General features: G+C 58.1%; 1 protein-coding gene across 1 annotated transcript in view; it reads right to left on the reverse strand.

The window, feature by feature from the left end:
* Positions 1–17,392, reverse strand: part of PTPRS (protein tyrosine phosphatase receptor type S) — a 151,095-nt gene extending 133,703 nt beyond the window's left edge. The window contains exon 1 of the mRNA XM_082779986.1: positions 17,253–17,392. The gene's annotated coding sequence lies outside the window, so the exon portion shown is untranslated. The remainder of the gene's footprint in view (positions 1–17,252) is intronic.
* Positions 17,393–18,009: the final 617 nt, after the last annotated feature.

Below are 18,009 nucleotides of genomic sequence, written 5' to 3' on the forward strand. Positions count from 1 at the left end.
GTAATCGGAGCTTTCTGCTCCGTGGAGGACACCATCTGCGAGCAGGGTCTGGCACGGAGCAGGGATTAGAGCGGGGCTGCTGGCTCCACGCGTGCCCTTGTCCCAGCCCGGCTCCCTGGGTCTCCTTCGGGCACCCCGCGTGTCTATGCCCCTGCCGGCATTGCCTCCTCCTGTTTGTGCCCTTGGCAGCTTGGCTTTCCCACTGGAAAGCTCCCAAGAGGCTGCGGCCATGTCAGAGCACAGCTCAAGGACTCCTTTGGGAACCACGGGGAGCCCCCAGACACAGAGGTTTGGGACCCCAAACCCTTGTACCCAGATTTTACCCTAGGTGCAGATTTCCAATAGCTGCACAAGTGCCTGCGCAGGGGGCTGGCTTGGCACTGGGTGCACGAGGGAGGGCACAGATCTGCAGCCACCGCTGTGCCCGCACAGCAAAGCTTCTCCAGGACCAGGAACAGCCTCAGCATCACCCAACCCTGCTCCTGAACCCGCTGGAGCTCCCTGGGCACCCAGTGGTGCAAACCGTAGGAGGATGGAGCCGAGGGGGCAGCAGGAGACTCACGGCTGTGCCAGAGAGGAACCGAAGGTGCCCATCCTACAGCGTTACCTCCATCCCTTAACAAACATCCTCATTTCCCCTTTCCCCAAGCACTCCCAGCCCTGCACACGCTGCTGTGACCCCACTCTGATGACCCCCAGGGAGGTCCTTTCCTCCTGTCCCCCTCCCCATGCCAATACTGAACATTTCCCACATCCCAGCTCCCCACCCACGACACGTTCCCATTAACCATCCCTCGCGGGGTGCTCCAGCATCAGCTGCTTGGCCGATTTTTTTTTTTTTCCCCTTCCACCGAGTAATATCGAAATGATATTTATTAAATTTGCTCTCTAAGTCTCTCAATCTGCTCCATAATGCAGTGAATCTGCGAGGTGGTTTCCACTGATCCCGCCTCAGTGAGACCAGATTAACGCAGATGATCCCAGCTTTGCGGCTCCCTCGTCGCGGGGCGGGTCAGGGGTTGTGCACAAAGGCAAAACCCGCTGGCAGCCGCGGCCTGGCCGAGCTGGAGGAAATCACGTGGCTGCTGCAAATGATTTCCGAGGTTATTTCCAGGTGGGAAGCAGGGAGCACTCAGCGCAACTTTCAAGTCCTCGGAAACCCCGTTTGGCTGTTTTCACTGCAGCTTCTCGTGCTCTTATCTCCCTCCTTAAGCACATTGATTGCACCTGCCCCCACCCCGCTCCCCAGCAAGAAGCCCATTAAATCTAAAGTTAGCTCCATAAAGGTTCATCAGATCCATTATCTCTGCATTCAGCTAAATTATGAAAATCATTAAGATAAGGAGGCATGGAGCCTATTAGCTTCCTGGAGAGGATGCTTTACAATTTTTTTTTTCTTTCTGCTTCCACATTTAATTACCTTAAGTTCCACAGTATTTAATTCCATTTATTAAACCTTTAATATGTAAAAAAACAAAAAAACAAAAAACAAAAAAACAAAAAACAAACAACAAAACAACAACAGAACTGCTGCCGGTTGCCTTTAGGAAAGGCACGGAGCCGGGGTCCTCAAGCCCTGTGGTTGTGCACGGGAGCTCGTGGCCGTGCTGGAGCTGTGCAGGATGCACCAGGACGCATCCAGCCACGGGGTCAGCACCCTTCTGCAAGTGAAGCATCTTAAAAATCTGACTTTATGAAACTTGAGGGTGTGGGCTGGGGTTTGTGGACTGCTCTAAAGTGCCTGCAAAGGGAAAGGGAAGGGGGGACTGTCCTAAAGACCCCTGTGGCTCCCTTGAACCAGGCTGGGCCCTGGGCTGGCTGCTGGGAGCTTTGCTGCAAGCCAGGGGCACAACACGGAGCTCCTGGGGTTTGGGGTCTCTTTTTGCTTTTTTTCTACCATGGGATGATGCTGGTTTATTCCGCAGTGCCTCCCCGCCCAGCAGGGATGGGACTCGCACAGGTACGTGCAGAGGGCTCCTCGTTCCCAAGGCGGTGCTTTCGGGATGGATGTTATTTTAGGAAACCGATCGCAAGCCGACGGAAACAGCAAAACCCCCACACGCTCCGAGCAAGGTCAATCCGAAGCATTAGCGTCTCTCCGGCTGCATTTCGCCTTCCCAGAGATGCTATTTAGCAATCTTGGTGACTATTAGAGCAGCATCTAAAACCTCCTTATCCTATAATGCCGACCAAGCTGTAATGCTCACGCCAGGCTGTCTGTTGCCATCCACAGAGGACAGAGACCGAAGAGGCGAAACAGGAGCAGAGACACGGAGTGGGAAGGGCTCGGCGTGGGCGCCGCCAGCATGCCGCCCGCGGAGGGGACGGTCCCCAAAACCTCCTGGCTGAGGCTCCGTGTCCCTGTGAGCACCCTGAGCCCTGCGTAACTCCCTTACCCTGCATTTCCAAACGCCTCCTTGGATGTTTTTGCAATCTGCCGACCACCCTGGGCATCTGCAGATGCGTTACGAGCGCTTTGCAGGCACGGTTTGCAAATGCCGCTGCCTTCAAGGCCCCATCACGCATCCAAACAGGGCCCCACGGCTCCGAGCAGTGCAATTTTTTCCCCTTGACATCTTCTACGGGATCAAACCTAAAACTTGGCCCGCACTTTGCATTTGGTTTTTAAATCAGGATCCGCTCTGGAAAAGTAGCACCGGGAAGAAAAAAAAAAATACAACTTGCTAAAGTGTTCCCCAGCAGCATAGCCACATACTGTAATACAAAAAAGCTGCCGCTAATTTAAAAAACAAATGTTTAAGCAATCGAGCATGTTTATTTAATTTGTCCTTTTGGTGCCAGAGAAGGCCTCGTGGTGGCTGCCACACGGTGCCATCGAGCGCGGCCACGGCGAGGTCCCTGCGTGCTGGGGGGGAGCAGCTGGGAGCCCCAACAACCCCCCCAGCAGGGAGGTCGGCTCCCTTCTGGCCCCTGAAGACCATAGAGGGTCTCTTGGGACCGGCCGACCATAAACCTGGCACCCTGGAGATGAAAACGGACATCTGGAGCCTGAGGACAGGACTCGGGATTGAGCCCAAGCTGCATCCGGCAGGAAGGAGCTCTCTCTGCTCCTCCAAGAGCTTTCAGTTCATCTGTCATCACCACACACTTGTTTTTTTTTTCCCCCCATTAAAAACACCGTGCATTGCTCTGTTTGCAAAGCGGGTGCACGATGCGTGGAGACGTGGCTACAGGGAACCTGGACCCCAAAAAACCCAGCTGGGAAGGGGCTGCCGCTGCCTCGCCGCGGTGCCACCTTTGGCCGCCCTTCCCATCAGAGGGATCTCAAGAGTTGAACACCAATGGCTTAAAAATACAGCTCCCATTATTTAATTCGAGTGCTCTGAACGCAGATCAATTCCTGTTTCAGTGTTTATTGGCACCACAATGGACCTGTGAATCCTCTGGTAGCAGCCGGGAGCTTCTGTCACCGCCGTGGAGTTCGCTCCCCCTTCGGCCCCAAGGCAGCTTGCACCCTGCCGGCCGTGTTCCCCACTTAGCACGGGCTGCAGAGCTTGTGTCTCTTCTGGAAACGGTGAACTTAAAAGGGACTTTCCCCCTGGTTCTCCCAAAGCCTCACCAGAGCGAGCTCAATGCAGATCTGCTCTTCGCAGCCACCCACGAGCCGGGCACGCAGCAGAGGTGCGTTAGCAGGAGGAGCCCCGCTTTGAACATGAAAGCAGCCCCGAGCGAGGTATTTTGGTGAGGAGGAGAATATTCCTCACCAAAAAAAAACAAAACACAGAGCGGCCAACACCACCTTCAGCCTCCCTGGTGCTGAACAGGCTCCTGCAGATGGGGTGAAGGATGGGGCATCACCCAAACCGGGGGGCTGGGGAGGGGACACACAATACCGGGTGCTCTGCAGCAACGAAACCCAGAGCTGAGGATGCTCCCTGAGCCTTGCAGCCCCAGGAACACCGCGATCAAGAGATGTGGCACGCTCCTGCGCAGTGGTGTTTTATTCCAAAATTTCTGGGTTGGCTTTTGGAGGGCACACGTGGAGGAGCCGATAGCCCTGAGGCTCCAGGTAGGGCCGGCTGCTTCGCTGAGCGGGGTCAGAGCAGCCGAGCTTTGGTCCCTGCAGGCTGGCTGCAGTCCTGGAAAAACCTCAGGGGCTCAAAACGAGTTTAGTCCCAAGCTCCTCACGAGGAGAGGCTCTGCACATGCCCATTTTACAGATGAGAAAGTTCAAGAACGTGCTGGAAATCCAGTGCTGACGTGGTCTGCAGGGACGGAGTGTGCTCCCCAGCGTCCTTCCTCCAGCAGCATCACCACACGAGGCAGCTTCAACGTGCCCACACCAGGAACATTCCTGCAAGGCCTTGGAAAGCCTCGAAAGTCCCAAACATGACAAAAAATGAGCTCTAACCAAAAGACAGCGACTCCAAAAAATCCGGATTTTTTTTGGTGGATCCCAAACCACTCAAAAGGACGCAATTCCTGGAGCACAAGGGGGATGCGGAGAGGCTGGAGAGCCCCGTGCAGCCTTTCCCAGCGCTGGAGAGGCTCAGACCCAGAGCACAGACCCAAACCTTGCCCACCAGGGGACTGTCGGGAAGGGCGATGCCTCGGAGAGGGAGCGCAGGAGCGTGAGCAAAGCCGTCATAAACCAGCGCTCAGTTCTACCCATCATTATCGTTGGCTTTAACAAACAGCTTCTGAGGATGGCAGGTACTTTATTAATTTTTCCCCTGTGCGGCGTGCAGGATGATTGAGGAAATCACTGGGCTGTTGATTTGTTTGCCTCCCCGGCCCAAAAGAAGCAGCTATTTATTTTGGAGCAGCGGGATGTGTCGGAGCCTTACATCAGGGGGATGGAGCCAGGAGGAGGTGCAGCACGCCCAGGGCCTGGGCACATCAGGCAGGTTTCAGCCCTTTTCTCCACGCTGGTGAAGAGCCATCTTCGAGGATCCCGCTCATGCTTCAGACCCAGAAAACCTGAAAAAAGGTTTTTTTCTCCCTTTCACGTTGGATTTCTTCTGGCAGCCGAGCTTTGCCCTGCTTCACGCCCAGGGAGGGATGGGGCATTGGCCCCAAATCCAGCCCTGGCCTCTGACTTTGCAGCATGTCCCCGGTGATCGTGGTGGCGAGGATCTTCTGGGGGATGTTAGGACAGAAAAACTGTGCCGTGCACATCGGGAACCGAGGGGACTTCGAAGGCCTTTCTCCAACAGAGGTCTCCTGAAGAAGCACAGCCATGGGAGACACCAGGCACCTCTCTGAGCCCTCTAAACCCCTGGAGATCAGAGCCAGACGTTTGTCACGTCCCCGAGCCCTCTGAGATGAGCAGCAAGGAAAGATCAGAGCCCAAGCTCTCTGAGATGAGCAGCAAGGAAGATTTGGGATTTTCACATTCTGCCCTCCCACGGGGTCACCGCTCCAGGAGTTCAGGCAAAGCCCAGAGCAGCGGCTGGTGCACGAGGAGGCACACGGCCAACAACCGGGGTTCATCAGCCCTCAGGAGAAACGCTGTGGGGCTTTCAGCTGGGTGCCCACGTTGGGACAATGGTGGTGATGTCCCATGGAGCTGGGCGAGGACATCAGGCCTAGGACCTAAGGGACATCTCCGGCACAGCTCGGTTGCCAAAAGCCATGCTGGGGGCTCAGGGGAAGGAGCTTCTCAAGTCAGATGAGCCCAGCAGAAATCACCCGAGGAAGCTTTGGCGTCCCCATCCTGTAAGCCCTACAGGTGACTTTTATTTATTTTAAAGACCACCTCCATTTGTTGCCGTTGCATCAAACGTTTCCCACAGGAGCAGCACCGTGGCCATGGGAGCTCCCCGAGCTCGACTTGCACGGCCCTCACGGAGCCCTCAGGAAGCCAGGGACGGGCTCTTCCCACACACACTCAGCTGCCTGCTTCCCAGAGAGCCTTTTTCCTTGCTTTCTACCTTTTTTTCCTTAATTTAGGGAAAGAAAAGGGGGTGGAAGCAACTTGATAATTCCCCGGAGACCCTTCGTGCCAATGCCCAGACCAGGGTTAAGCAGCATTAAGCCTGAACAGAGCCCTCCAGCAGCACGCCAGCGGAGGAAATCGCCTCCCCCTGCACACACGCTTCCTCCTGCTCCCTGGGGAGGAGAGGAAGGAGCTGGGGGCGTCTCCTACCTGCCATACACACACTATAAGGAACGCTATCTGTGCTATCCGTGCCCTATAGCAGCAGGCACGGCGGGCAGCAGCACGCGATGCTGCTCGCATCCCCTCCAGCAAACAGGGCCGCTGTGCCCCATGCAAATGCTTGGACAAAGCCTCGCATCCCAAAAGAATAACTGGTCAACGGGCACGCTGGCAAACCCATCCCAACAGCCAAGAAGGAGCCGTGCCAGCAGCTGCCTCACACCAAGGTGGAAAACATGCTGCAAATCCTTCACCAGAGAAGGGGAAGCCTGCATCCCAAAGGGTTCGGCTGTGGGACAAAGCTTGCTCAGGGCCTGCCAGCAAGGACCTGAACCCCGAGCCCCCCCCATGCTCGCTGCAGACACCGCCCCGACAGTGCCAGGAGCTGAATTGCAGGAGGCCGGGGAGGAGACGCGCTGCCGCCGGCCTCCCTGCGTCAGCCCCAGCCTTATCGCAGCTCCGGAGCCTCCCCGAACGTCGCAAGGCTGACGCCGGCCTTAAAAGCATCTCCGCTCACACGCCACCGAGGGGTTTAATGGCTGAGATCGGCCGCAGCACCTCCCAGGATGGGAGGATGCTGATCCAGGATGCTGAGCTCTTGGTCCGTGTCTTTGGTTTACCAGCAGCCACAGCCGAGCCCTCGCTCCTGTTTTGGCACGGGGCTGCTCACAGCAAGGAGGGAGCTGTGGGTGCCCCTGAAACCTTCCTACACTGAGACCTGAACAAGGCAGACCCTCCCCATCACCACTGGGGTCACATTATAGGACTCTCATCCCAGTTCCTCTGCCCCCAAGTACCTCTATGCAATGCCCAAAGCACAGCAACGCAGGAGCCCATCCTAGGATTTTGAAGCCCTGTCCCAAAATACTCATCCTCCCCTGCCCCAGAGCCTTCCCAAGAGCAGACAGAGGGACAGACAGACAGACAGGACTCCTGAGAGCAGACAAAGGGACGGACAGACAGACAGACAGGACTCCATCTGATGCCACCACTTCCAGCACTGCCTCTAGGGATGAGCGCTGAGAAGCACAACATCCATCCTGCAACTTAAAGCCAAAGCCTATCTAAACATAAAGCCAAAAAACTATCTAAATATACAGAATTTCAGGATATTATATATATATTTTTTTTTCCAAAAGACTAACCAGAAAGTTTTTTTTTTTTTTTTTTCTTTTCCAAATAAAGCAACTCCCAAGGAAAAGCCCAAGCTGAGAGCATAGCTTTGTTTTTATTCTGAAGACTGAAGAGCGCTGCTGAGCATCCTGGGGGCCTGATGTGAAATTCAGGGTCTGGCATCCCAAACTTGGCTGCTATTTCCTAGAGGAACTCCTTGAGAAACCTGCCACTGCTTCACCTCGAGGTGCTCACCACGATAAGGTTTGGAGGGTTCAGAGGAGAGCAGGGCTCTCCAGGACAAGCACCAGGCACCCTCGGGGCTGTTTTGCATGAATCAGGATGGGGGGGATGAGAAACTGAGGACGGGGACAGGAGGCAACGCGCTTAGAGACACTGGAAAAAGTCAAGGGTAAGCCAAGAAGAAAGGGTAAGCCAGCCACAAACACACCTTGGGGGCTGAGAAGTGCCTCCTGCCTCACCTTGCTCCTCCTCTCCCCGTCCCAAACCCACCACGGCAGCCGCCTGAGCCCCCACATCCCACAGGGTGGCCAGGAAGAGAAGCCCAAATTGCCAGGGCTGTTTAATATTTCCTGCTCCTTCCTCTCTTACTTCTAAGAAACATTTCAGTTCCTCTCTCCTCCACCTCCCAGCTTTTCCCAGAGGTTCATTCTTGGTTAGGTGAGCACACAGCGAGGTGCCGGAGGGGTGCTGCAGCCTCCAGGAGGTCCCACAGGCACCCACGGCCGGGGCTGCACCCCGATCCCGTCCCCGTCCCCATCAGGAGGAGATGTGAAGGGACAGCTGCTCGCCCCACGGAGCTTTGAGCTGCTTTTGCAAAGTGAGGGAGGGAAAAAGGGATGGAGCTGCAGTCTTGCCTGCAGCTCAGGTGCAGATGCTGAGAGCTCCAGCACGCAGGCAGCTCTTGAAACCCAAACAGCATCACCAGGCTCGCCTTTGGGGGCTGGCAGCAAACTCATTAGGGGCTGCCCAGCAGCCAGAGCTTCCTCCTCTTCTTCCCCGAGGAAGCAGGATAACATCCCACAGGCAGCAAGGGCTGCTTGTCCTCGGACCTTGCTGCCGCTCACCCGATGTGCACAGCTCTGCTCCATCCTGCCAAGGAGCACGGAGGTGGCTTCGTCTTCATCCGCAGCCTCCGAGGGCTCCTGGAAAAAATCAATCATCTCATCAGCACCACACGACCAGCGCTCCCAGCACGCCTGGGGAGGGAGGAGGAAGCCAGGAACTGTCCTCAGAGAGGCTTTGGGCACAGGTCTTCGAGCAGGCAGTGTCCAAACGCAGCCCAGAGCTCCAACGATTCCAAATTCTGGGTGATTTTCCTCCTGCTGACAAGTTTTGCGGTGGGACAGACGCATGCTGCACGTTTGAGGACGTGGAAGCCAGAGAGGAGCAGAGGTGACAGGAAATCCTAAAGCAGAGCAAAATTCAGCTTGTTCTGGGTCAAACGCAGAGGAGGAAGCGGAGGTGCGGGGAGAGGAAAGCCCTGCTTGCAGAAAAGCAGCCCAAGGGGTCACGCTTGTACCAAGAGCTGCCGAGGACTCGCAGGGCTCTGAAGGTCAGGAAGGCGGAGACGATCCGGAGCCGACCCCCAGAGCCACCGGGGGGGCTCAGGGGCTGAACAACCAAAGGCTTTCCCTGGAGGAGTGCAGTGGATGTGTCGGTGTGTGCAGGACCGCCAGCTGCCATCTCCCACTGCTGCACAGATGAAAAAATCCATCCCGGGCACCGTGGACGTCCCCTTCCCTTTGCAGCAGCAGCCAAAAGCCAGCAGCCGAGCCGGGGAGCACCTGGATGGAGGTGGCAGAGCCCTCTGTCCCACAGCAGCCCTTCCTCGGCATAAAAGCAGTCGAGAGGAGCAAGACGAGCAGTGTTTTGTAGGATGCACCAGGAGGAGAGCCCCCGGCACGGCCCCAGCTTCTCCCCACGCCAGGCTGCTCTGCCAGGCAGCATGCAGAGGTTTGGGCTGGTTGAAACACCGCACGGCGCTGAGGTTGGCTCCTTCAGGCTCCCTCCTTGGCTCTGGCTCCGCAGGGAGAAGGGGCAGTGGCTGCTCTGAGCCCTCCGTGGTGCAGCACGGGGGAGCCGCGTCCCTGCTGCTGGCACCGCGGGTGATGCCGCTGCCAAGGGATCCAGGGGAGGCAGCACCAAACCCCTGTAGGAGGAGGCAGCCCCGCTGGGGCAAAACCCTACACATGCCGTGCCCTAAACCCTCAGTGAGCACAAAGGAGGAAAGAAAACGGTTGTTTGAGACCCTTCAGAAGCTCCTGGGTGGAAAACGCTGTCAGGCACCCACAGGGACACCGGGTTATGTCCCGGCTGCCACCATCTCACAGCCACACACCGATTGCACAAATGGCCCTGGGAAAACCACGTTTGCTTCTTGCCTTACTTATCAGCCAGGCGAATAATTCTCAGCACACAGACAGGGAGGGGAGAGCAGGGAGACAGCCCCGAGACACCCTCTCCCGGCTCCAAAAACCGTATTCATTATCCCCAGGCGGCTTCTGGCAGGGCGGAGAGATCACTCTCCGATTAGAGATGTTTATCAGGGAGCTATAATGAAGGTGGGCCACTGACACCGTGATGAATATTATATTTCAGTAAAATTTAAATGAAATGATCCATCACGCCAAGCAGGAGAGCAGCGGTGCCTTCTGCCAGCACCCGCACCAGCTCCTCGGCCGAGGCTGTTTCAGAGCCTCGGTTTCTGCTCCGGAGGAGCAGCAGTGGAATTGGATAAAGACACACTTTGCATCTCCAAGCGTGTGTTTCTCACACCGAGACAACCCCCACGGCCGTTTCCTTGAGCACTTTTGGGTGCCGAGAGCCACGCTCGGTGCACCACGAAACCAAAGCGCCCTCGGAAGCCGGACGGCGCAGGCGCGCGCCGCAGGATGCGGAGGGGAAGGGTTACGGGGCGGCTGCTCCCTTCGGGGCAATATTGCTGCTGGCTCAATGGAAGCAGGAGGTTCCTCTCTCCTGGGAGGAAGCTATCAGAAACCACTCTCCCTCCCCGAGAGCCCTGCCCACGTTCTGCAACCTGTTGCGCTCCGCGATCAGGCAAAACACTGGAGGAGCACGAGAAGGCATTGAGAAGCGAGAGAGGATGCAGCGGCGCGCGGGGCACGGATGCCAGAAACGCTACGAGCTGCTGCAATCCAGACACGAAGGCATTACACATTCATCTGAATTTTAAATACAGAGCATTATGACTGGCATCCTCACAACTGCCACAGCAGCCTCAGCACTACAGCTTTTATGGTAATTCGCAGGGAGCTACCCACAAGGCACTGCAGAGATTTTCTTGGCAGCCATCCTAAACTAATTTTTATAGGTTAGTGTATGGTTATACATAAACGTTTAAGAAAAAAATAAAATGGCGACTCGGAGGGAAGGAGCCACCGGGAGGTTTGTGCGCACCACGGGATGGGCACGGGGCGGTGGCAGCGCCGGGCTGGGGACCGGGGGACACAAACGGCAGCTGCTTTGTGAGCTGGGCACGGGGCAGACCCCGTGCCATGGCCACCGTGGTGCCCAGCCCATCGTGTCACTCCTGCGGGTCCCCTTTTATCCTGCACGGGGTGCTCGGCTCAGCCGTGCTGCTCCTGGGGGGCAGCAGGCTCCGGCACCATCCTGCATGCAGGTTTCGGTGCTGGGCTGCGGCGTTCGGTCCCCGTCTTCCCCCTTCTCCCAAGCTGGAGCACCAAAGAGCCGCCCGGAGGGGCCAGGAGCCATCCCAGGGAACGAGGGTTTACCGGTGGAAACCACAGCCCACCCAGTTTGCTGCTGGGAACCGCCTCCCACGTGCTTCCACACCAAACCCTCCCCGGCACCACCCCTGGAAAAACCACCCCCCAGGGCCACCCCTCTGACCCGGGTGTCCCCTCCTGCTGGGGACAAAGGCCACCGCGTCCCCCAACCTGCTTACCCACAGCAGGATGCGGCTCTGCCCAGCACCTTTTCTCCCCTTTTCCACATCCTGAGCCATGCAGGTCGGGGGCGAAATGGGAACTCGGCGCCGGGACGCGTGGCTCCGCTTCCCGCTGCCCCACCGAGGGGGAGGCACCGCGGGCAGGGAACAAAGGAGAGCAGCGGGAGGGAAGCCTCGGTGGGAGCGAGCCGGGAGCAGCACCCGTCTACGTTTCACGGGGAAATGCTTGATGTCATCAGGGCTGAAGATTAATCAGGAGGAAAAAAAAAAAAAAAAAAAAGCACAGTTCCTGCGGGTTCTGCACGGATGCGCGCACACACGCGTGCATTTGCAGCGCTGCGAGCAGGTAGCCGCCGCTCTGCCCGTCTCCGCTCTCTTCACAAAGGCAAAATGGAGGGAAGGACGAGCTCCAGGGAATGATAAATCAGGACTTTTGAGAGCGGAACCTTTCCCGTTCAGAGCAGCCGCCGGGTAGCGGCACCCAGCTGGATACGGGGACGCCACGAAGGAGCAACCAATTCGGCGGCGTCTCCAAAGGCAGGGCCGGTCAGACGCGGCTCGAGCACCACAAAGGGTCGACGGGCTGAATTTTAGACGAGGCTGCTCTTTTCCCGAGATGGGATTATCGCGTTTTGAAAAGTCGGGCACGCAGCAGCACGTCATCCCCTCCCTTCTCCTGCCAGCTCTTTGCAGCCCCGGCTCGGTGGCTGCAGCAAGCGCAACCGTGGGAGCCTCCAGCCTTGTGCCTCCTGCACCCGCAGCACGTGGGAGCCCCGCATCGTGTGTTTACTGCCACGGAAAGCAGCAAAAAGGGAAAGAAAGAAACCAGGAAGCAGTGATATGTGAAGTCAGGGCACTCCTGGGTTTGGGATCCAGCACATTGCCACTGTAAAATAAAAAGCAAACATCACCTGCCAGGGAAAAGGCTTCGTGCCGCCTCCTGGGAGTCTTCGTGCAAAGCTGCCACGGTCCCACTGCAGCCAAACCGGCCTCGATAGGGGTCCTGAGCCCTCCTGCATGGCCCCATTAGGGCCTTTTTGGGATGGAGGTCACCCAGCCTCTGGGTTTCGTCCTCCTCTGACATCCCCGCTCGGATCGGGGCAGCCTGGGAGCCTGCGAGGCCACAGCCCAACTGCACCCCTGGGGTCTGATGCAAACCAGCAGCACACACAGCAATAACCCAAAAACCGAGGCTGTAAACAAGTGATTCAGCTGTTGCTTTGCAAAACAGCCCTAAAGGAGAGGGAGCTGAGCAGAAACTGCCACAGGCTTCTCAACCCAAAGCAGCCCTGCCCGGCCACAGCCCCGACCTCATCTGATTTAGGCGGCTGCTAAACCCATCTCGGTGCTCACGCTGTGCCGGTCGCCTGGCCCAGTTTCATTTGCTGGGCTTCTAAACCTGTTTAGACAAACCAAGATCTGCTTTCTAATCGAGATCAGCTCTTAATTGTGCAAGTGCTGTCAGGGAAGGGAGCGGGAGCACGGAGGTTGTTCAGGGCCTTATTTGCACGACGACATTCAGGTTGTGACAGCCCAAGCTGTAACGGTGCACGGAAGAGGGCACTGCTCCCATCTCATCTCCCCCTGGGCTGGGGTGATGGAAGCTTGCAAAGCAGCAGGGCTCCAAGGAGCCACGTGCAGCCCATCTCCCTAAATCCAAGGGGCAGAAACCCACAACAGCCCCAAAGAGCCCAGGACTGGGACACGACAAAGCCTCACTCCTCCAGTGAGTCCCCGATGGGGGCAAGGCTCAGGGCAGGGAGAAACTCCAGCGTGTCCCACGGGCTGCTGTCACCACCCCTCGATCCCCGGAGATGAGAGCATCCCTGCGTGTCTCAGAAGATGTCTCTAAAACACCGGGGGCTGCACAAAGCCCCCATCCCCTCTCCTCGAGCTCACACATGCGCCCTGCTTGTGTCTGGGCATCCCAGAGGACACCCATCACCATCCTCTTCCTCACCTCTCCGCTTCCTCCCTCTGCTCCTGGGGCCACGCCATGCCCAGAAGCTCCATGAGAGAGCCAAGAGGAGTCTTTCTGGATAAAGGGAGCTGAAGGAAACTGCTTACCATGGCACGTCACGAGGGCAGAGTGACTTTTTCGGGTGCTGGGGCTGCCCTGGGCACAGCCTCTGCAAAAAAACTCTGCAAGGGGTCATTTATACCAGCAGCGACCACTCCGAGGGGCAGCTACTGCAACGTGAAACACCAAGTTCAGTAAGTTACTGAGCTCGGCCAGCGACAGCCACGCTAGGAGACAAAAAGTCCGAGAGAATTAAGCTGGGACAGACCCAGAAATCCAGAGGGTTTAGGAGGTGGAAGGAGGTAGAAGAGAAAAGTTCCAGTTTGCTAGGCTGTGGTGTCAAAAGAAAAAAACAAGCAAAAAAAAACCAAAAACAAAACAAACAGTTGAGTTGTAAAGCAAACAAGCAGAGGGGACAGGAGCAGAGAGAGCCTAACGAAGACAGCCCTCAAATTGCTCCGGCTTATTGTGTAACAAACGGTGCAGCAAGGAAGCTGCCCAGAGTTTTACTACTTTGGGGCTCACAGTTTTAAATCACCAACGATGCTGAAAAATAATCCTGTTGTAGCCAGGAGCTTCGCTTCCTACCAGCCCTGGAGGCTTTTTTCAGCTGCCACCAGTGGGTGTGAGCGGCCCGGGGCACCCAAACCCCTGGCACCGAGCAGAGAGCTCCTCGGCTGGAGGGAGCGGGCCGGGGAAAGGATTGATCTGAAGCAGAAAGTTGGGCATATTTTTCCCCTCCGTCGAGGCAAGGATATTTGAGTTAAGTCACTTACAGATTTTCCTTTTTTGGGATGGAGGCAGGAATAATACGCGTGTCCTTATCGACTCGCATAAGAAGAATTTGGAGCTCAAAGTTCAGCAGCTGTGGATTAAAGTCCTTCGCAGCACCCCTAACACAACCCAGCCACCCCCCTCCTTACCATAAGCCCGCGCTGCCAGCACCGATTTGGGGCAGATTTGCTTTTATCTCGGTATCCTACACTTGCAATTTCGTAATCTCTGGGATGAGAGAGAAAAAGCAGCTCATTTGGGAACGGCGAGGGTCCAAACGGAACCCAGACGCAGCAGCGTGCCACACACAACATCTCACAGCCCCCTCGCGACCTCGGGACCACGTGGAAAAGGGGACGGGGGCTCAGCATGAGCCCGCTACCCCCCCGTTTACCCCACAGCAGGGCGGGGAGCTGCAGGGACTTTGGCTGAGGTCCATGCAGTGTTTTAGGGCCGTCGAACCCAGGGTGCAGTGACGCAGGCGGTCCCAGCCTGGCAGAGCATCGCCACCGGGTTCAGCAGCCCGCACGGTGCTCGTTAAGGTTTTCTTCGTTGCTGCCTAACTAATTGGGGACGCCGGGCTCTTGATTGCCTCTGCCTGGTGCTTCGTGGCTTTTGGCAGCCCCAGAGCTGGGTTTTGGGGCTGTCCCGCCTGGGGCTGCTTTGAGGTCTCCGAATGTGGCTGAAGCAGGACGGGAACGGGGTGTGCAGGAGTCAGCGCCACGCACACCACAAACGCTTCCCCCTGCCTCAGTTTCCCCACAAACCTCCTGCACGCTCCTCGGCTGTCCCTTCACCCTCCTTCCAACCCCGACCCCAAAGCAGTGACAGCACCAAGGCTCTGCCAGGAGCCCACCCTCGTGGGGAGGGAGCAAAGGGCCACTTCCCTCTTCTCCCCCAGGAACGCCTCGCTCAGGCTGCTCGAGGTGCGACCCCACAAGAGGACGTTCAACCCCATAGGGTGGGCACTGGGGTCTGACACAAGTACAGGGACTGGGGGCACAGGGACCGGGTCCTGGCAGCGATACCGATACCAGAAGATGAGCACAGGAGGACGTGGGGACCTCCTGCCCCTGACGGAGCCCCCTCATCCCTCTGCGCTCCCGCATCGCCCCGCGGCACCGCTTCAGCTGGAAGCTTCTCTCGCATTACTCCGAGTATTTATGGCTTTTTCCCCCCCGTTTGAAATATGGGCCCTCACCACGCACAGGAAGGAGGAGAAAGCGCCAGCAAACTCGTTAATTTCGAAGTCAATCTGGCAGGGAACAATTAACGGCTTCCAATCATCAGGTTTGCAGGAAGGGGGGGGGGGTGATCCTCAGCCAGCGAGCGCAGGACGGTCCCCGCATGGACACACACACCCCAAAAACCCAAATGGCTCCGTGCTCAGCCCCAAAACACAACTTCTCTCATCGAGAGCTCTCGCAGCCACCCCACTACCTGGAGCTGGGGGCACCCAAGCACTCCAGGGGTACCCGAGCACCCCGGGGGTGTCTCCCCAGGACCACGTCCAGGTTACGCCTCCGGCTCCCCCATCCCAGAGGCAGCGCAGCCCCCGCGAGGCACAAAACACGCTTTATAGGGTGAAAAAAAATATAAATCAACCTTTAGGATCGTGCTGCCGGGGACGCGCGCGTCCCCCCGCGTGGAGCTGAGCCGCACAGCAGCGCTCGCAGCCCCGCAGATCCCGGGGAAGTTTCAGCGCTGGGAGGGGACACGGGGACACCGTGCACCCCGTCATCCCCACGGGTTTCTTTACGGGGACGGACTCTGCCTCCCTCTAGCTGGGGATAAAAATAATAAAAAATAATAATAAAAAAGCTTTTTCCCCCCGAATCTCACCGCACGCTTTTGCAAATCGGACTCGGAAAGGGCAAAGCGCTGCAGGGCTGGGGCCCCCCCCCCGGCGCTGGAACCCCTCCAGCACCCACCACCGCGCCGCCAGCCCCGTCCCTCGGGTGCCACCTCGTAACCACGGCCCCTTTTTTCTCCCCTCATCCCACAGTCACACCGTTTGCTTCCCCCGGCACGCCGCGAGAGGGACCGAGATGGGATCCTCCCCGTGCAGCACGCACCCGGCTCAGCACCGCTCCTATTTTCCTGGGGTCCCCCCCAGCCGTGGGACGGCTTCGGGTTCGGGGACACCCCACCCGTGCCACCGATGGGTGCTGCTCCCGTGGGTGCAGCATCGCCAGGCTGCGGGGTGGCTCTGCCCACCCCAGAGCTCGGGGTTTTTGTGGGTTTTTTGTGCTTTTTTTTTTTTTTTTTTTTTTTTTTTCCCAGTAGAAAGCCAAAAAGGGTGGATGAAAAACGACCCCGAAGCGCAGCGTACGAGCTCCCCGCCGCCCGGAGCGATCGCGTTCAGCGGAACAGGCGGATAGGGGAAAAAGGAGGATTCAAAAATAAATAAAAAGAGAAATAAAAATGAAAATAAATAAATCACAGAGCTGCAATGGAAGGGACCGCTCCGCGAGCCTCTCCCCAGCACGGGGGCTCGGGCGGCTTTGGGGTCGGGTAGTGTGGGGTCTTGGGTGCCTTTGGGGATGGGTAGAATGGGGTCTTGGGGAGGTTTGGGGACGGGTAGAATGGGGTTGGGCTGTACGGGGTCGGCTACTACGGGGTGTCGGGCAGCTTTGGGGTGCTCCCAGCCGCTGTCACCGCCACCGGGCACCTCTCAACCGGGGGCAGCGGGGCCAAGCCCCCTCCTGGGGGGCCACAGCCGTGTCCCCGAGCTGCGGCATCGCCCCCCGCGATGTCACCCCGCTGGGTGCCGGTACCGGGGGCAGCGGGCGAGGAACGGGCACAGCCCCGGGCCCCACCCCACAGCGCTGCAGCCCCCGGGGCCAGCCCGGTTGCCCCCTTTCGGGCTCCGCTGTGCCCCCCCCTCCCCATTACATCGCGCCCCGCTCCCGGTGCGCACCCCCCCGTCCCCCCACTCCCCCCCCTACACCCCTTAAACCCCCTTCCCCCTTTACACACGGACCCCCCCCATTCACCTCAACACCGGGGGGGGTCCCCACCCTCGGAGCGAGCTCCCCACCCCACCCCACAGCGCCCCCACCCCATTACCCTTAACCCCCACCCCATTACACGGCGCCCCCCACCCCGTTACCCACCCCCCCCATTACCCCTCACCCCCCCTACCCCATTACACGGCGCCCCCACCCCATCACCCACCCCCCTACACCCCCCTCACCCCCCACCCTACCCCCACAAGCCCCCCCCCCCATTACCCCGACCCCCCCCCCATCACCCCTCGCCCCCCGCCCTACCTGGCGGCGCGGCCGCCCGCTCCCATGCCGGCCGGCGGAGGGGCTGGGAAGGGTCCCCCCCCCCTTCCTCCCCTCCTTCTTCTTCTTCCTCTTCTTCTTCCTCCTCCTCCTCCTCCTCCTCCGCCCTCGGCTGGGGCCGGGCCGCGGGGACACTGCGGCGCCTGCTGCCGCCCGCCGCCGGCCGCTCGCCCGGCTGATGACGTCATGCCCCGAGCCGCCGCCGCCTGACGTCACCGCGGGGCGGGAGCGGGGCTAGTGACGTCACCGCCGAGGCGGGGCTCCCCCCCCCCCATCCGCCTTTAAAGGGCCCGCCCGCGCGCCCTAGCACGTGGCGGAGCGAGGAGGGGGCGGGGCTTCCCCGTGGGGCTCGGCCGCCATTTTGTGGCGCGTGGGGGCGCCCTCAAGGCGAGGGGTCCCCTCTGGGTTGTCTCCCTGTGCAATGCTTTACGTTTAATGTGTTTTTCACGTTCAACACGCTACTAACGTGACCAATACGCTCCACAGTTCCCTCCGTCAAGGAGTTTCTCAGTCAATTCCACCTTTTCCCTGCATTGGATTTATAGTATTCAATTTATTTCCCACGTTTAGTATGTTTGCCATCCTAGATGACCAATATTCAGTCCTACCCATCCTCAATGTTTCATATATTCACTGCATTCTCACATGTAATCCATTCCTGATGCTCAATATTTTAATATATTCACTGCGTTCTCATGTGTAATCCATTCCTGGTACTCAATATTTTAATATATTCACT

The sequence above is a fragment of the Aythya marila genome (assembly GCF_965140915.1).
Source record: "Aythya marila genome assembly, chromosome: 27".
Lineage (NCBI taxonomy): Eukaryota > Metazoa > Chordata > Aves > Anseriformes > Anatidae > Aythya > Aythya marila.